Here is a 20,929-nt window from a genome sequence, read left to right as displayed (position 1 = left end):
TACTGCATTTTTATTTTCTTTTTCTATTTTAAGATTTTTCTCGCTTGGCCCCAGCTCCGCACCATCTCGACCGCTCACATTATCTTGCGCTCTCTTGCCCTCTTTTTGCGATTTAATTGTACGCTTTCTCGCCCCAGTTAATTGTCAATCCAATTTTTGTTTCGGCTTGGATGCATAGCGCTGAATATTGTTTACCTGCCTTTTTGGTTCCCTGTTTAGACACAATGCGCTGTTGTGATTGGGCCTACCAGGGCACTTCCAACACTCTGCCTGGTAGCAATTGTTAGCACCATGGCCCTTTTTGAAACAGCTTGGGCAGAGATTTCTTCTTTCAATAAAATATTTCCTGGCCCTCAAGTTAAGTGCCATGAATTCTGGGCAATGGTATAGCATGTGATTTTCATTGCACACCTCATATATTAGTATCCTATTCTTTGCGCCCGATGTTGATGCGCTAGCTCTAGCCCCTCTTTCATCTGCACCATTATTCTTCGTTTTCGTACTTGAAGCTGGAACTACCACTGCCGATTCAATTCTCCTGCGATTGTCTGAAGAGTTTGCTAGCGCCAATGCCTGCTTGTCCAAGAATGATAGCATTTCATCAACTTTTGGCGTATCACTCTTCTTTTCGAGCTCCCATTGTCTGGCTGCCTCATTATCCAGACGTTCATGCAACATGTGTACCATAAAAAAATTCCAGTGCTCTACTGGGAGCCCCTGTGCCTGGAGTTGACGACGCACCTCATGGGTCACATTAGACATGCGCCGCAAGTCGTTCTCCTTTATCTGCCCCTTGAGTTCCGGCAGCCGAATACAATTTCTTAGATGCTCGCGTCCTATCAAGTAGATTTGGTCATACATCTGATTCAGCCGTTCCCAGGCTTGAATATAATTATTACCCGAAATTTGCCATTGACCAAACGTTAATTTTGCTCTACCAACCAGTGAATTAGTCAGGTACAAAAATTTAAATGACGGGTCTATCTTGTCATTATCATGCACAGCCGACCGGAGCCGATCGCGAAAACCTGTCCGTTTGACTAATGTCCCATCAAACTCGCCCCTTGTATTTTTAATGTCGTTTTGTTGGACAGGCATTTGCACCTGCACGTTAATTGCTTGCAAATTTTTGTCTAGCCCCTCATCTTGCTCCGTTTGCATTTTAGCATGCGCTTCAAAATACATCGTTTCCACAACTACCATATTCTGCTTACAGAAGTGGTCTAGCGCCTCCTCATCCACATCCTCAATAACAGCTGCATACTCTTCATTATATGCCTGCCATGCTAGCCGTAGTGAGGTAAGTCGCACCTTGATCTCGCCCACTGACACTTGAGTAAAATCAGTGTCATTAACAAACTCTAGCGCACGTTGGATTGTAGCTGCATAGGACTTCAACTTCTTTTGAGATGCCATGTCTAAATATGAAAAACATAAAGAAAAGAAACAAACAAACAAAATAATATATTTGAATATAGCATTAACACTAGTGAAGCCTCGCACACAGAGTGCAATTTTGTTATCACAGCTTATTATTTTTCATTTAAACAAAAGCCCAATGATGCCTCAATCAATCATCTTGACTTGCCCACTGACATTTGATTCAAGCGCTTGCGCCAATACTCCCGGCTTGCATATATGTTTGAAAAATTCTAGCCCACCTTAACAGTGCCCACCCAATATTAGCACCCACTCAAACATGCTATTGCCGAAAGACTTTAAACACCTGCAGGTACACTAGCCCACTCAGTACACATGCCAAGCTCATCCTTTATTTATGCATAACATATTTTGTATCTAAGCCCCCAAATAACAGCTCAACTTATCTCACCATTCAAATTTATCTCATACTACCCTTTTTTTAACGTTTTTTTTATCATGCACCATTTTCACACCAAGCACACATTACATAGCTATATTATATCTATATATATTTAACTAAGTACATATCTGTACACCCATGTCTAGCACACCAAACGTACATGCTTCAATATTCTTGCATGATACAAAAATGTTCTTTCACTACATTTTTCACATTGCCACCTAAGACTTGTTCGAGAAAAGCTACAAAAGCAACATCACTACAATATGTGTCAAATCTTAGCAGGCACTTTGTACCTACTATGTAAACAAATGATACATTTTTCTCTGAATGCACAACAAAAGGAAAGCGATGGCAAGAAGAAAAAAAAAAAACACGCAATACGCTGCAGTTGAATCTCGAACAATCCTATGGTCACACAAACATATAAATTCCCTTTTTTCTTCACAAAATAATATGCTGTCTCCAGGCGAATTCATTATACATAGATTCGTCCTGTAATTATTTTATTCCTCAAGCACTCAACATGTTCTTTACTAAAAGCACACACGTTCCATTGGCACACCAGAATCAAAATTTTACCAAACTAAGACTATTTTCCTTTTATGTACACTTTCTTTATATTCATTCTTCATTAGCTTTCCTCTTTACATATACCCTTTCTACATAATCTCTTTTCTTTTCCACGCACACGCACCTTTCCAATTTATCTTTTTGAATTCTACCGAATTTTTTCAGTGAAATGTAGATACTTTATTTACTTACTATATTAAGGCTCACCTTTTACAATTTAGACTTTTCAAAAAACTTCAATTTCAAGATATTTAATTAATAAATTTTTATCAAATTTTTGCTTTGAATACGCTTAGACTTGTTGATCACTTCAACACTCAAACACTTTTGACCAGCAGCCGTTTGAATTACGCACTAAAAAACTTCTTTCACTCAACTGGCCTTGATCCGGCTCGACACGGACCATAATGTTTCGTGCATACTTACGTGTACACAGACATGCACTCATGCATGCCTAATTTCAACACCAAGTAAAACGACTCAAATAAGGGAAAAAGGCCAAAGACCAGAAAAAAACCATTTTTATTAATAGTGCTGTAGTTCATTTACAATTGTCTAGCACACTAAATACAATTTTTAACACACATATTTTTTAGCCCACATAATTTTCATTTCCTAGCTCACATTTCACATAACAATTTTCACAACACAATTTGTTCTTCCTTTTTGTTTTGCTAGCACCGTGTTATCTTCTTAACTCACTGACTGATTCGCTCAACTTAAATCTTTTCTCAATTCTAATGCGCAATAATTTCGATCATGGCAAACCATGACATGTTCCACTCCAAAATATATTTTAAAACGGTAAATTTATTCGGGCAGGCGCATTCTCCTCTGCGCGGCATTTATGACACATAGTCAAAAATGGCCCTGTACGAAACAAATTTGAATATTTTTTCTGTTTTTAGGAGGTCAAAATCTGTAAGAAAATGTAAAAAATCCTATGCAGTTTTTTGGTCGCTGAACTGTGTAATCATTGATAATATGTCTATCCCCACTAGTTTTTGGTATACGTACTATTTTGTATAACTGTCCTTTGGAGGACCACATAGTAAAGAATGGGTTTGAAAAATGCCGTAAATATCCAATGGATGATAGGCCTCACCTACATCCTAGCTTCCTCTTGAATGCATCGGAAAGTTTTTAAAATTCGCGTTGTCCCGTATTAAGTTCGAATTACCTTTCCATCTTATGTTTCTCCGTACAAATTGATTAGTTTGCATACTCTTGCCAATAGAAGATTGATTTTGGGTTTACTAGTTCTACATGATGTTTTAAATGGTGCTATCGACTGTCCATATTTATTACGTTGCATGAAACTTAATGTTCCAACAAGATGTCTGCGTCATAATGATTTGCTTGCAGTTGACCTTTGCAAAACAAAGTATGCTTAGAATGAACCTATTATCAGACTATTAACTGAATTTAACTTGTAATGTAGGAAAAAAAAATTAGATATATTTCCTAATTGTACTGGACTTATACAAATATTATGCATATACTATTTATAAATGTTTAAATATTACTTCTTAGTCTGAAAGGCTTGTATACCACTGACTTAAATAAAGAAATAAATAAGGACCTTATATTTACTAGTAAAAAAAAGTTCAGTTTTATGCAACCCTCAAAGATTATTCCAAACTATTCTACAGTCGTTCCGCCTGCCTTTTGCAGCTTAGCAAGGAATATCCCATCTTGACCCGCCGATTTGAACCTGGCAAAAATTTAATTTTCCGATTCAATTTTGGTATTACTCACCAATCCCGGTACCTCTCGGTACGTATTAGGAGTGAAGACGTTGTTACATAACTCTAGGATTAAGGATTGGTTTCCTCGAAAAACGGTGCCGTTATATTATGGCCGCTAAAGAATGACGACACCGCTTGTTTTTTGTAAAGCTGGAAGATCTTATCCAGCCGATTCCATCGATGATAATTTGACTTAGTTGGTTCTTTTTCCCGTTTTTTGTTTGTTTTCTTCTTTTGAATTGTAAATGGATTTTCAAAAATAAAGTTCAAGTCTGGATATTTGTTTATTTTTTAGATGTTTGACAAAATTTTGGCCGCTTTCAGAGTAGTAGGGGGGGGGGGGGGCGTTGATGAACGAGTTTCTGTCATGACGGACATAGAATTTTATGCTCTGCCGCTATATTACGTGACGATGAATTTCACCGTCTTCTTAGTTTCCACATTATTACTTTTATATTGAAGAATCTTTGACAACGTACTCTACCGCTATGTAGCGGCCATTATATAGCGGAATCGCTTTCGAGGAAACCAGGCCTTTACCCCACTTTGGGTGCTTTGCTTTCCGCTTGAATCTGCTCAGACTACAAGCTCTGTTGTACGCAGTTGTCAACGCTTTTGATAAGAAGTTGTTGCATTCCTACAACTTCTCTACGGCGTTAACCTCTTAAGGCTGCCACAGTCTTCCTGCTACAGATTTCTGAAATTTATACCAGTCCGTTGCTCTAGTTTTTTAAGGTTTTTCGTTCTCCTTTCGAGGGGCACTGAAGGTGATATATGCATGGTCTTAGAAGGATGGCCTGTCAAGGGCCCTCCATTCATTCCTTGATATACCCTGCTCAGAGCACTGGTCTAGATACATCAAGAATCTTCCAATGCCATGTTGGTATATTCGGGTTTTAACGCTGCAGCATGTTAAGCGTGTCCTCCGCCTTCTATATTCGGGAAATCCAAACCTTGGCATTCAGTATCGTGGGGATCAGTGCTCTATCCAATACATTCATTCTTGCGCCTTCTTGTTTTTGAAGGTCTTGAGCAACTCTCTGCAGCCATTCTAAGGATGGCTTATTGGTGCAGATCATCACTTTAACACCATTATACAATCCAGCTGTTTCGAAGAATGGTAGCGGTTTATTTGGCTCATTATGCATCATTTTGATCAAAATACTCATCAACTCTCCTTCGTTCACCTTCTTCTCAATGAAAACCGTAGTCTCAGCGTAAGCTTTCTTTAATATCTCCAAGTAAGCTGGAGTCTGATCGTTACCCCCTCAAATCCTTGGGCTGAACCCTCCTTGAGGGTGCCGGCTGGTAATAGTCACTACAGAAACCCCGCTAGGGGAGTGCTAGCTAAGTTCAAGAATCAGTGCCATTAGTGCCTTAGCTCCTTAATAGCTCTGGCATATGGGAGTGGCTCTTGAACGTGGTCTCAAAGGGTCCGGACCGGTGGTGTTATGGGTTGCCGTGCCGATGGTCAGTCTGGCTGGGGGTCCCCTCAAATAGTCCAGTCACTAACGGAGTCCTCTGGGAACCAGGCCACACCAAGTTGTAATCTTGGCCTTACCCAAAATATAGCGGATCTCTGCCTGGGGTGAGCGACACCGCTCTCCACAAATCGTGTGTTTAAATAATGGAAGTTTCTAAGAATAAAGGTTAGGTTAGGTTGAACTGGCCGGTCCATGAGGACCTCACATAGACTGAATAAGTCCGTAGTGTTACCAGATGTTTGTTTTAACGACCAAACTGAAAAACTCTATCAAAAACCAGGACCTATGTTATAAAATAACTGTGTTCCCTTGCAAAATACTAGAAGCTTCCTAGGATTTAAGCCACTTGCTGCTTCTAGATCTTATAGCTGTATCACACCTAATAGCGGAAGTCTTCGCCTGGCAAGCGCAGGGCAAGAGCACAGAACGTGCTCGATCGTTTCCTCCTCCAGCCTGCACCTATATCTGCTATCCATGACCAAGCCTAATTTAAAGGCACGTGACGCCAGAAGGCAGTGCCAGTCAGCATACCCGTCATGAGTCAACAGTACTCTATTTTTAATGATAGAAGCAACTTTGTTAGTCTAAGGTTGTAAGACCTGCACATAATATATTCAATATTCAATATAGTTTATTAATAAATTTGTACAGGTGAGACTATTGTCTCTTAACATACATCAACATTCGGATCTTATACAATATTTCGAAATTCTAAATTTGTTTTTAATATATATTATGTAACAGCCCCGCGCTTGAACAGACGCCTTTCCTGCTTGGTTGATCATGTGCACCTCTCGCCTTCGCTTAATTTCGCCAGTCTAAGTGGGACGTCTACAGAGCAAGCTTCAAGGGATGCGCCCTTTTTAGCTAGCTCATCCGCTTTTTCATTCCCATCTATTCCTATATGCCTTGGGATCCAATATAGATGTATGCTTCTACCTGTCCCAATTCTCTTCAGGGACTGCTTTCACTCTAACACGCATTTATATGCTGTGCTCTGCGAAATGCCCTAATTGCTGCTTGACTGTCAATATAAAAGTTAAGACGATTGCAGCTGGTGCTATTTTCTTCCAGGGTTTCTACTGCTTTGGTTACGGATAATATTTCCGCTTGTAAAAACGATACAGTAATCCGGCAGCCTGTAGGATCTGTTTATTTCCGGATCAGCACAGTATACCGCAGACCCTACTCCTTCCACTACTTTGGAACCATCTTGTACACATGTATCGCCTCGTCCGCCATTTGAGCACCCTTGCGCTAACCGTCCACCTCTATTGTGGTCTTAAGGTCGTCCCCGAAACGCAGATAGAGAATCAGGTAGTATATTCGTCTTGGGATTGATGACGCTATACTACTATGGCGGTATGGTCGGCGCTAAAGCTGCCCTGAGGTACCGAGCCTGGTTGCAGTTGTTAGCGCTATGTTCTTTGCTACCATGTCTACAGGTGAAGTGTGCAGAATGGCATACAGTGCAGCTGTCGGGGTTGCTTTCAGGGCTCCCGTAATGCTACGCATTGATAGTCTGCATACTCCCTCTAATTTTTAGAGGTAGGTTGCTTTTTGTGTGGCTTTCCACCAAAAAAGAACTCCATAGTATACAATAGGGCTTACAATCGCTGTAAAAACCCAATGAGAGAGAGAGGGCGATAAGCTCAACGTACACCCCAGCATTCTTGTGCATGCATAAAGTGCCCTCTTCTCCACTTTAATGTAATTAAGACCATCCATAATCGCCCATTTAGAAACATTATTGAAAGCCCCAGCAATATCTAAGAAGACTCCTAGAGCATATTCCTTTAATTACAAGGCTTTCTCAATGCTTATTACCACCCTATGCAATGCGATATCTACCGACTTGCATTTGGTATACGCACGTTTTGTTGTGGAGAGCAGCTTTTCATCCACGTTGGACTATATGTACACATCTGTCAGCCTCTCAAATGTTTTGAGCAGAAATGATGTTAAGCTACTGGATCTATAATCTTTGGGATACACGTGACCGATCTTCCCCGACTTTGGTAGAAAAGCTACGCGAGCAGCTCTCCAAGAGTGCGGCACATGATTCAGTCCTATGCACCCATCGAATATTATTTTAAGCCATTCCACGACCATCCTACTTGAAACTTGTAGCATGTCCGCGAATATACCATCTAGGCCCAGCGATTTAAACTTAGAAAACGTTATCACTGCCCATTCGATCTTGGTATCGGTCACCAAGCCCGGCATTACCCGCTCCGTGATCGAAAAGTGAGTGCTGTCTGCTATCTCTTCTAAACCATCTCCCGATAGGAAATGTGTATCGAGCAGCACCTGAGGGGATTCCTCACTAATACGTTACCATTCCCCGTTCTCTTTCTTTATTAGTCCCTGGAGTATATTTCCCCTTGTTAGGACTTTTCTCAACCGTGCTGTTTCGCTGGAGCACTCTATGTCCGTACAGAAACTTTTCTATGAGATTCTCTTCGCCCTGAAAATTTCACGTTTGTCGATATTCAGTAGATCCCTGTACTCTTCACGACACGCTTCGTTTTCCGCGGTCTTTGCGAGCTTAAACATTTCTTTTACCTGTCTTCTTAGAAGACTCAGCTCATTGCTCCATCATGGCGGCTTTGCTTTTCCTCTGAATCTTCTTAGAGGGCAAGCTTTGTTACAAGCAGTCATACGCGTCCTTGTTAGGAATTCATTAAACTCCTCCAGGTCTTCCACATTGGCAACCGCTTTGGGTTGTCCCAGTTTCGTCTCTACCTGTTTCTGGAATTTAGTCCAGTTCATTGGCCTAGGGTTTCTAAAGGTTCCTCCCTTCTCTGCCCTCTTTAGGGGGATGCTGAAGCTGGGATACGCATCGTCGGAGAAGAATGGTCTATCAAAAACATCCAATCATACCTTGATATATCAAGTTCGGAGCTCAGTGTAATAACCAAAACATTGCTGGATGTTGGACCAATGTATGTAGGTACATTTCCCCTGTTGGCTATCTGCAAATTGGTTTGCAGGATGTAAAAAATAGAGATTCGCCCCTTTCGTTCATATCTGCTCCTCCCCACGCATTGTGGTGCGCATTTGCGTACGCGCCTATGACCAACCGCCCTTCGTCCTATACTAGCATCTTGCACTCCATCGGTGGAACCTCCACAGCATGGGCCATGTAGCAGGATGCCAGGATAAGTGCCTGCTTATTCCTTTGCTCAACGGCCACCACTACGAGATCCTCAGTAGTGTAATTAAGCAGCATATATGAATGCAGCTGTTTCCTTACCATTACGTATTGCGTATAGTAAACGCCAAATCCGCGCCCGCTAAGTCCAGAAACCTTTCCTCCCAACGAGAGCCACGGCTCCTGGATCAGCGCCACGTCAAACGAACCCTCCTCAAGGGTTAGGAGGAGTTCGCTCGATGCCACTTTACTGTGTTGGAGGTTTATCTGTAGGACTCGCAGCACCATTGGGCTGTTTTTCCTCCTCCAGCACCTTCGTCGTGACGTCGTCGTCCTCCCCTTGACCTTTTGGTTTACAGTTTTCGAAGCACCGTTCAGCCTCTTGCAACTGTTGTGCCGGGTGTTCCTCTGTGCGACTCACAACACCATCTGGCTTTTGGTCCTCTTCTAACACATTCGTGATGACGTCGGCTACCTCCAGCTGACTTTTTCCCCTCAGGTTTTGACGGCGCCGACTGAACATGCTGCCTCTGTTAGTAACCCTCTCGGTAGGCAGTTTGCTACAGGAGGATCGGCTAGCAAGGGGGAGCAGCCTGCCCGCTTTCCTCCGGCTACGCCGACGGCGTTCACCCAAAGGAAGGATGGGCAACCTCCCTCACAGATGCGCAGTAGGTATAGGCAGGTGGCTATACGCATCCTGAAAAGGTTGGCGAACGTCCTTACCTTGCTCTTCAGGGTGTTGCCTGGGGACGCTGAGGAGTTAGGGGCTGAAATTGAGTGGGAGAAAATCATCGTCCCTGATTTTAAGAGGTCTGCTCCGGTGAAGGAATGGACCTCCGGTAAGCGCAATCGTCCTGAAAAGCAGCAGATGTTCAAGGAAAAACGGGACTGGATAAGGACCGAAATGGCCAGTTTTTCAGTCGACTTGGTAAGAGAGAACTGTGGACCTCCACCTGCTTGCAAAGAGGTGGGTTAGTATAAGGGGCAAGTCGAGTTGGTGGCCTGCGACGACCAGAGGTCAGCCGACTTGTACAAAAAGCGGTGGCTAGGTTGAGTTAGTTCTACGTTGGTGCGATGCTCAGGGCTGTCGACTTCAAGGATATCCCATCTAGTCTGAGAGCTAGAGCCTGGATTCCATCCAAGCCGGATGATTCAGAGGGAGTCCTTGAAGTCAGGACTTTCAACCCAGAGCATCCTTGCTTTAGTTGGAGAGTCCTGTAGCTGGAGCATAGCACCAGGGCGACGCGTCAGGCGATACCGTTGCTCAACAAGGAGTCACTGCCTTTCTTGGAGCGCGCGGATGGCGCTATTAAATTCGGTTTTGACACAGTGAGAATTAAGGTTTACGCGAACGACTTGAAGGCGGCCTATGATCCGGCGCTGGAAATAGAGCCAGAGAAAGCGGTGAGCGAGGAGGAGGAGGACGCAGAACCAAACACGGTCAGTCCGGTGGATGACACGATGGGCGTGGACGCGTCCTCGATCACCTCGCTAACGCTGGACATTCTTAGTGGTTAGACTGGAGAGGAGCCAATGTCTGATGAAGACGGCGACTTGACAGTGGTGGAGGTGGTCTGTGCACAGCCTAGTGCGGGTCACACGAATCAACCTCCACCATTGTAAAGCAGCTTCTGCTGCGCTGCTGCTCCAGTTTTCTAGTGGAGCAGCTGAATAGCCCTTATCCAAGAATTTTGGGTAGTATGGCATAATATTTGCGGGGTGAAAGCGACAGGATTTACGTTGGTGAGTAGTGCCACACATGGGAACCAAGAGTTTGCATCTTGGTAAGATATGAACTAAATTTTTTTTTTCTCCCACAGTTTAGCGACGAGAGTGCTACAACTATGACTTTGACGGTCGGTGGTACCGATATTACACTGACGTCCTTTTACTTTCCTCATGAGGATTCGCCTCCGACGTGCGCACCACGAGGCATGGAGCCGTGGAGACACGAACGAGAGGGGTGAGTCACTCTTTGATCTTGTTATTTATCATAACTTTAAGATTTTTAATATGAGTTCGGTACCCACGTTTGTTACTAAGACGTCACCCTGATCTCGGGCAGCAGGGAATCTATGATAAATAATTGGACGGTGCTTGAGGTCCCATTTTGGAACCTCTGAAAAAAATGTTCTTGTGCGCACGCTCTAATACGCACGCACTCTTAAAATATTTTTAGTTTTTGTTTGTGTACTTTATTTATGTTGGTTTTGGTTTCTTTATTTAATAAATGTTTTTAGTCTTTAACACTATACTTAGTTTGATTTTAGTTTTGGTTACACAACTAAATGTTCTAGTTTTAACTTGCACGCACTTCGTTCAACATTACAATAATGGTCGGTCCTTTTTGCCGAGCCGAATTCCAGAATTTTCCAGATTGTTTCAACAGCTGTTGTCTGTTCACAATAGACAACAGTGTTGCACCAATCTGGAAACAGGGTGACATTATTATTGTGTATTAGGCTGCTGTTACACCATCTCCCTTTGCGAAGAAAGGTTGAAGTCGACAAGTTGATCAAGTTTGTCGGCTTCAACTTTTTTTGGTGGCATGGGTTTTAAATACATTCCAAATGGCAAATTGAACAAAATGGGGAAAAAATGGACTTTTGTGGGAGGTATACCTAAGTTAGCTTAGTTAATTTTATAATTACATTTATTTGTATTTTAAGCCTACATACTTACATAAATGAATATGAGTAGTTTATATATGTGTTTTTTTTTTGTTTTTTTTTTTTTTTTTTTTTTGTAATTCAAAATTTCATTTTGTGTGGGTGTTGTGTCTTAGCTTATACGTACAATTTCTTTTTGTTTCTTTTACTTAAATTAAGTATGGTTTTAAAGTACAATAAATTTTTATTTAAATTTGCTGTAATAAAATACTTAACATTTCTTTTTTTTTGTTTTGACTATCTTAAAATGAAATTGGGTACATCCGATTTTATTTATCTAGGTACTCTCCTTATGTGGTTTTTATGTACCGCTTTGTATTTTTTGTTTTCGTTATCAAAAATGGTTACATTTACACCGTCTATATTTGTTACTTGGTATGGGATCTGATATACGTTTTTATGTTTTTCACGTGTTTCTTTTTGAACTAAAACCATATAGTATATGTTTATTATTATTGGTTGTGCATTTTTGTCGTATCCCTCTTTATTTCTTATTTTGTGTCTCTATACTAATTCTTTAGCCGATATTATAAATTGATTCGATTTTTTCGTTCTTCAGTTCAGATGGCACAATGGCCTTTTTGCCAAAAACCAGTTCAAAAGGAGTAAGTTTATTGTTGAATACCGTATTTGGCGTTATGTTATGCCAAAACGTGAAACATTTGAAATATGTATTCATGTCATAACTAGCTATGTCTTTTGTCATGCTTTCCCATTAAAATTTGTTTCGTAATTTGGCATATAGTTTTTTCGCTCCACAGTGACCTCCAGTGATGGGATCCTTCTGATAAATTGCTAATAATTTTGATTTTTGTTCCTGATCAGTGATTGTTTCAATTGGATTTATTAAAACAATTTTTAAAAATTGTAAAAGTTTATTTCCTCTTTCTTTAAAATTTGTAATTGTAATGTATTTGAAAATTAAATCGTTTTTTGGCCATTCTATTTTCTTAATAGTAAGCTTTCCGGCTTCTTTTTCTAGCCTCGAAAGTAAAGTATCGAAATTCTTTATTTCGTTAGAAAATTCAAAATCAAATAAAATTGTTCTTTCATGCTGTATATGTGCGCATATTCTTAAAATTTTTTTACTGTTTTTATCATGAAATATTTCGGATCAAATACGAAGAATTTTTTTTTGAAAAGTTGAGAGTGAATTTATCATAAACATTTAATGTTTGTATATTTTCGCATAAGTCTATATTTTCCTACAAATAGCCCTAGTCTGAACTGCAAATGTATTTTTGGTCGATTCTTTTATTTCGCCAATAGTGATACGAGAATGTGCATTAGTTCCTACATTTGATTTTCCCTTTATGTAATTGTATTCTGCCAACTTAAGTCTAATTCTGGAAAGTTTTGGAGATGGGTCTTTCATAGTAAATAAATAGACTAAAGGCCTACGGTCTGATTTTACAATAAAGTGATTTCCATATACATACGGTCTGAGTTGTTGGATGGCAAAATAAATGGCTAATAATTCCAACTCAATGATGGCTTTCTTTTGTTCTGCATCATTAAACGATTTTGACGCATAACATACGGGTAAATCGCTGCCTTGATGTTCTGGGCTCAGTATTGCTCCACACCCCGTTCTGGAAGCATCTACCGTAATGGTAAACTGTTTGGAAAAATCTGGGTATTGTAATATCTTTGGTGACATTAGGGATGCTCTTAGTGCATCAAAAGCCTTATCATATGCATTGTCCCAGTTAAATTCTACTCTTTTTCTATTCAGTCTATTCAGAGGTGCTGCCAGCGATGAAAAGTTTGGAATAAAGCGTCTGTAGTAGTTAGCAAAAGCTACAAACCGTCTTACAGCGTCTTTGCCTGTTGGCTTGGTATAGCTACGAATTGCATCTTTTCGAATCGTCTGGTGAAAGACCTTCAGCTGAGCATTTGTGTCCTAGGAATGTTACTTCCGGTCGTAGAAAATTACATTTACTTGGATTGAGCTTAAGGTTGAATGATCTACAAGTATTGAGTACTTTAGACAAATTTTTAATGTTATGAGATTTGCTACAGCCGACGACTATAATGTCATCTACATAAATAAAAGCTACGTTAGGTGGTATTCCTGAAAATGCGATGGTCATCATTCTTGAAAACGAATTTGGTGCAATGTTCAAACCAAATGGCAATACTTTCCATTGATATGCTCCGCGATCAGTAGAAAATGAGGTTATATCGCGTGAATCTACGTGTAATGGTATTTGGTGAAATCCCGAAAAAAGGTCTAAGGTTGAGAAAAATTTGGCTCTGCCAATATTGTCTAAAATATCTTCGATTCGTGCTAATGGGAATTTGTCTGCTATTAGCTTCTTGTTAACTGCACGAAAATCAACACACATTCTGTACGCTTTTTTTCCATTTATTTTCTTTTTATGAACTAGCATAAGAGGACTGTTGTAGCTAGAATAGCTTTCTTCGGTTAAATGGTTTTCTAGTAATTTTGTAACTTGTGGGTTAATTTCTTCCCGCTGAGAATATGGTAGACGATAATTCTTTATACACTGGTTCGCTGTCAGTTAACCGCAATTTCTGCTCATAAAAATTTTTTTACGTCATTTTGTCATTGTCAAGCGCGAATATGTCAGCATATTGTATGCAGAGATCTAAAAGTTCAGATGGTGCATCTTTGTGAATTTGATTTTTTAAAATCGAAGTTATTTCATTAGTTCGCTTCTCATCTGACTTAGTTTTGTCGAATACATCACTTGTGGTATTGATTAATTTTATGACTGGGTTATTGGAGTTTGTAATGCATCTTGCGGTAGAAACGCCTTTTTGCATTTCTTGAGATTCAACGAAAAATGGAGTTGTTGAGTGACCTAAGTCGAAAATTCGAAAGACTTCGCATCTTGGTGGTATAATACACATATCTCTTTTCGTTCCGTGTAGGATTGGCATAATGATTTTTTCTTTATTTGCCCAGAATGAGATGCTACTATTTGAATAATTTATTACACATTTGTTATGGTGAAGAAAGTCTTTACCCAGTATACCGTCTGATGGAATATTGAAGTCATCGTTTACCACATGTAAGCTATGTTCAACTGGATTATTAGAAAAATGTAGGTCTATGTTTATTTTACCTAAAAAAGGAACAGAGTTTGGTGTAGCGCCAGTGATATTAACTATATCGTCAGAGTTAATGGGAATTTGCTTATTGAGGCTTGGAAATTTTAATCAAAGAAATGTCAACCTGTGTATCTAGTAAAAATGTGCATAGTTTGTTAGATCCGGTTATATAAATTTCGCCAAATCCGAGTAATTTAAATTCAGACAAAAAAATTTTTTAGTATTTATTCGCTTATCTCCTCGTCCCACAGTGTTCGCTGCTGAGGGGCGACCAAGTTTAAAGAGCGAACGTTTGCATTATTCGGGTATTTGAACTTCCGCTGTTAGTATTGGTTTTGTTTTCTAACATATTTTGACTGTTGCTAGTGTTACGCGAATTACTATTGCTTCGTTTGTCGTTGTTTTGCCTATAATTGTTGTTTTACCTATTTTGATGGTTATTGCTGTATCTGCCGTTATTATTGTTGTTGTACCTATTGAAGTTATTATTGTTATTGAACCTATTGAAATTACTATTGTTGTTGTATCTATTAGTGTTGTTGAAGTAGTTATTGCCTCTATTGCGAAAATTATTTTGATTTGTTAAACCTTGATCGAAAAGCTAATACTTTGCTCCACTATCATTTTTGCTACGACGTCTGTTGTGTCACTAAAAGAGGTTGCTGACAGAATTGGTTTGACTAAGTCTGAGCGCGTATTTAGTCTACAAACGTTTACTGACTGTTCGACTGTCATCTCGTGCGCTTTGGCTTTTGACATGCCCTGAATAATTAAAGACCTCTCTAAAGCATCAGATAATTCCTCTACGCGTTTAGCAAATTCGGATAAATTATTGTTGCTAACTTTTAGTGAATGAATGTGTACTCGTCCCGACAGGCTTCGCTTTCCGCGGTCTTTGCGAGCTTAAACATTTCTTTAACCTGTCTTCTTAGAAGACTCAGCTCATTGCTCCACCATGGCGGATTTGCTTTTCTCTGAATCATCTTAGAGGGAAAGCTTTGTTATACGCAGTCATAAGCGTCCTTGTTAGGAATTCATTAAACTCCTCATTGGCAACCTCTTTGGGTCCCAGTTTCATTTCTACCTGTTTCTGGAATTTAGTCCAGTTTATTGACCTAGGGTTTCTAAAGGTTCCTGCCTTCTCTACCCTCTTTAGGGAATTGCTGAAGCTGATATACGCATGGTCGGAGAAGTATGGTCTATCAAGAATCATCCAATCATAACTTGATATATCACGTTCGGAGCCCAGTGTAATATCCAAAACATTGCTGGATGTTGGACCTATGTATGTAGGGACATTTCCCCTGTTGGCTATCTGCAAATTGGTTTGCAGGATGTAACAAAATAGAGATTCGCCTCTCTCGTTCGTATCTGCTCCTCCGCACGCATTGTGGCGCGCATTTGCTTCCGCGCCTATGACCAACCGCCCTTCGTCCTGTACTAGCCTCTTGCACTCCATCGGTGGAGCTTCCGCAGCATGTGCCATGTACCAGGATACCAGGATAAGTGCCTGCTTATTCCTTTGCTCAACGGTCACGCCTACGAGGTTCTCAGTAGTGTAATTAGGCAGCATATATGAATGCAGCTGTTTCCTTACCATTACTACAGCTCGTACCCGTCCTTCCGTTTGCGCATAGTAAATGCCAAATTCGCGCCCGCTAAGTCCAGAAACCTTTCCTACCGATGAGAGCCACGGCTCCTTGATCAGCGCCACGTCAAACGAACTCTCCTCAAGGGTTAGGAGGAGTTTGCTCGACGCCACTTTGCTGTGTTGGAGGTTTATCTGTAGGACTCGCAGCATCATTAGGCTGTTTGTCACCCTCCAACACCTTCGTCGTGACGTCATCGTCCTCCCCTTGCCCTTTTGGTTTAGAGTGTTCGAAGCCCCCTTCAGCCTATTGTAACTGTTGTGCCGGGTGTTCCTCTGTGCCACTCACGACACCGCCTGGCTGTTGGCCCTCTTCTAACACATTCGTGGTGACGTCGGATAGCTCCAGCTGACTTTTTCCCCTCAGGTTTTGACGGCGCCGACTGAACATGCTGCCTCTGTTAGTAACCCTCTCGGTAGGCGATTTGTTACAGGGGGATCTGCTAACATGGGGGAGCAGCCCGCCTGCTTGCCTCCGGCTACGCCGGCGGCGTTTACCCAAAGGAAGGTTGGGAAACCTCCCTCACAGATACGCAGTAGGTATAGGCGAACGTTCCTACCTTGCTCTCCATGGTGTTGCCTGGGGACGCTGAGGAGTTAGGGGCTGAAATTGAGTGGGCGAAAACCATCGTCCCTCCGGTAAGCGCAATCATCCTGAAAAGCAGCAGTCGACTTGGTAAGAGAGAACACTGGACTGAACACGACTTCAAGGATATCCTATCTAGGCTGAGAGCTAGAGCCTGGATTCCATCCAAGCCGGATGATTCAGAGGGAGTCCTTGAAGTCAGAACTTTCAACCCAGAGCATCCTTGCTTTAGTTGGAGTGTACTGTAGCTGGAGCATAGCACCAGGGCGACGCGTCAGGTGATACCGTTGCTCAACAAGGAGTCACTGCCTTTCTTGGAGCGCGCGGATGGCGCTATTAAATTCGGTTTCGACACCGTGAGGATTGAGGTTTACGCGAACGACTTGAAGGCTGCCTATGATCCGGCACTGGAAATAGAGCCAGAGAAATCGGTGAGCGAGGAGGAGGAGGACGCAGAACCAAACACGGTCAGTCCGGTGGATGACACGATGGGCGTGGACGCGTCCTCGATCTCCTCGCTAACGCTGGACATGCTTAGTGGTTAGACTGGAGAGGAGCCAATGTCTGATGAAGACGGCGACTCGACAGTGGTGGAGGTGGTCGGTGCACAGCCTAGTGCGCGTCACACAAATCAACCTCCACCATTGTAAAGCAGCTTCTGCTGCGCTGCTGCTCCAGATTTCTAGTGGAGCAGCTGATATAGCCCTTATCCAAGAGCCTTGGGTAGTATGGCATAATATTTGCGGTGTGAAAGCGGCAGGATTGACGGTGGTGAGTGGTGCCACACATGGGAACCAAGAGTTTGCATCTTGGTAAGATATCAACGAAATTTTTTTTTCTCCCACAGTTTAGCGACGAGAATGCTACAACTATGACGTTGACGGTCGGTGGTACCGATATTAGACTAACTTCCTTTTAATTTCCTCATGAGGAGTCGCCTCCGACGTGCGCACCGCGAGGCATGGAGCAGTGGAGACACGAACGAGAGGGGTGAGTCACTTTTTGATCTTGTTATTTATCATAACTTTAAGATTTATAATAGGAGTTTGGTACCCACGTTTGCTACTAAGACGTCACCCTGATCTCGGGCAGCAGGGAATCTATGATAAATAATTGGACGGTGCTTGAGGTCCCATTTTGGAACCTCTGAAAAAAATGTTCTTGTGCGCACGCTCTAATACGCACGCACTCCTAAAATATTTTTAGTTTTTGCTTGTGTACTTTATTATGTTGGCTTTGGTTTCTTTATTTAATAAATGTTTTTAGTCTTTAACACTATACTTAGTTTGATTTTAGTTTTGGTTATACAATTAAATGTTCTAGTTTTAACTTGCACGCACTTCGTTCAACATTACAATATTGGCCGCTCCTTTTTGCCGAGCCGAATTCCAGAAGTTTCCAGATAGTTGCAACAGCTCTTGTCCGTTCACAATAGACAACAGTGTTGCACCAATCTGGAAACAGGGTAAAATTATTATTGTGTATTAGGCTGCTGTTACACCATCCCCGTTTGCGAAAAAGGTTCAAGTCGACAAGTTGATCAAGTTTATCGGCTTAAACTTTTTTTGGTGGTATGGGTATTAAATACATTCTAAATGGCAAATTGAACAAAATGGGGGAAAAATGGGCTTTTGTGGGAGGTATACCTAAGTTAACTTAGTTAATTTTATAATTACATTTATTTGTATTTTAAGCCTATATACTTACATAAATGAATATGAGTAGTTTATATATGCGTTTTTTTTGTTGTTTTTTTTTTTTTTTTTGTAATTCAAAATTTCATTTTGTTTCGGTTTTAAAGTATGATAATTTTTTATTTAAATTTGCTTTAATTTAGTGTAATGAAATAATTAACCTTTTTTTTTGACTATCTCAAAATGAAATTGGGTACATCCGATTTTATTTATCTAGGTACTTTCCTTATGTAGTTTTTATTTACCGTTTTGTATTTTTTGTTTTCGTTCTCAAAAATGGTTACATTTACACCGTCTATATTTGTTACTTGGTATGGGCCCTGATATACGTTTTTATGTTTTTCACGTGGTCCTTTTTGAACTAAAACCATATCGTTTATGGTTACTATTATTGGTTGTGCATTTTTTTCGGATGCATCATTATTTCTTATTTTGTGTTTTTATACTAATTCTTTAGCCAAGGCGTGGCATTTTTGCATTCTATACCTTACTTCTTTTGAATAATTTTCGATATTATAAATTGGTTCGATTGTTTCGTTCTTCAATTCAGATGGCACAATGGCCTTTTTGCCAAAAACCAGTTCAAAAGGAGTAAGTTATTGTTGAATACCGTATGTGGAGTTGTGTTATGCCAAAACGTGAAACATTTGAAATATGTATTCATATCATAACTAGCTATGTCTTTTGTCATGCTTTCCCATTAAAATTTGTTTCGTAATTTGGCATATAGTTTTTTCGTTCCACAGTGACCTCCAGTGATGGGATCCTTCTGATAAATTGCTAATAATTTTGATTTTTGTTCCTGATCAGTGATTGTTTCAATTGGATTTATTAAAACAATTTTTAAAAATTGTAAAAGTTTATTTCCTCTTTCTTTAAAATTTGTAATTGTAATGTATTTGAAAATTAAATCGTTTTTTGGCCATTCTATTTTCTTAATAGTAAGCTTTCCGGCTTCTTTTTCTAGCCTCGAAAGTAAAGTATCGAAATTCTTTATTTCGTTAGAAAATTCAAAATCAAATAAAATTGTTCTTTTATGCTTTATATGTGCGCATATTCTTAAAATTTTTTTACTGTTTTTATCATGAAATATTTCGGATCAACTACGAAGAATTTTTTTTTGAAAAGTTGAGAGTGAATTTATCATAAACGTTTAATGTTTGTATATTTTCACATAAGTCTATATTTTCGATAGAACCGCATTTATCTTTTTTCAAACACATAGCCCTAGTCTGAACTGCAAATGTATTTTTGGTCGATTCTTTTATTTCGCCAATAGTGATACGAGAATGTGCATCAGCTCCTACATTTGATTTTCCCTTTATGTACTCTATTGTAAAATGGTATTCTGCCAACTCAAGTCTAATTCTGGAAAGTTTTGGAGATGGGTCTTTCATAGTAAATAAATAGACTAAAGGCCTACGGTCTGATTTTACAATAAAGTGATTTCCATATACATACGGTCTGAGTTGTTGGATGGCAAAATAAATGGCTAATAATTCCAACTCAATGATGGCTTTCTTTTGTTCTGCATCGTTAAACGATTTTGACGCACAACATATGGGTAAATCGCTGCCTTGATGTTCTTAGCTGAGTATTGCTCCACACCCCGTTCTTGAAGCATCTACCGTAATGGTAAACTGTTTGGAAAAATTTGGGTATTGTAATATCTTTGGTGACATTAGGGATGCTCTTAGTGCATAAAAAGCCTTATCATATGCATTGTCCCAGTTAAATTCTACTCTTTTTCTATTCAGTCTATTCAGAGGTGCTGCCAGCGATGAAAAGTTTGGAATAAAGCGTCTGTAGTAGTTAGCAAAAGCTACAAACCGTCTTGCAGCGTCTTTGCCTGTTGGCTTGGTATAGTTACGAATTGCATCTATTTTCAAATCGTCTGGTGAAAGACCTTCAGCCGAGCATTTGTGTCCTAGGAATGTTAGTTCCGGTCTTAGAAAATTACATTTATTTGGATTGAGTTTAAGGTTGAATGATCTACAAGTATTGAGTACTTTAGACACATTTTTAATGTTATAAGTATCGCTACAGCCGACGACTATAATGTCATCTACATAAATAAAAGCCACGTTAGGTGGTATTCCTGAAAATGCGATGGCCAAGAATGATGAAAATGAATTTTGGTGCAATGTTCAAACCATATGGCAATACTTTCCATTGGTATGCTCCGCGATCAGTAGAAAATGAGGTTATATCGCGTGAATCTACGTGTAATGGTATTTGGTGAAATCCCGAAAAAAGGTCTAAGGTTGAGAAAAATTTGGCTCTGCCAAGATTGTCTAAAATATCATCGATTCGTGCTAATGGGAATTTGTCTGCTATTAGCTTCTTGTTAACTGCACGAAAATCAACACACATTCTGTACCCTTTTTTTCCATTTATTTTCTTTTTAGGAACTAGGCTAAGAGGACTCTTGTAGTTAGAATAGCTTTCTTCGATTAAATGGTTTTCTAGTAAT

At 40.2% G+C, this 20,929-nt stretch overlaps 1 long non-coding RNA gene across 1 annotated transcript in view; it reads right to left on the bottom strand.

Annotated features, from left to right (window-relative positions):
- Positions 1–729: 729 nt before the first annotated feature.
- LOC137240173 (uncharacterized) overlaps positions 730–20,929 on the bottom strand; it is a 52,480-nt gene continuing 32,280 nt past the window's right edge. Inside the window, exon 3 of the long non-coding RNA XR_010949620.1 lies at positions 730–1,418. This is a non-coding gene — a long non-coding RNA (uncharacterized lncRNA). The remainder of the gene's footprint in view (positions 1,419–20,929) is intronic.

This window comes from Eurosta solidaginis, chromosome 1 (assembly GCF_040869045.1).
Source record: "Eurosta solidaginis isolate ZX-2024a chromosome 1, ASM4086904v1, whole genome shotgun sequence".
NCBI lineage: Eukaryota > Metazoa > Arthropoda > Insecta > Diptera > Tephritidae > Eurosta > Eurosta solidaginis.
Note: the sequence above shows the minus strand (reverse complement) of the source record. Positions and strands in the feature narration are given on the sequence as shown.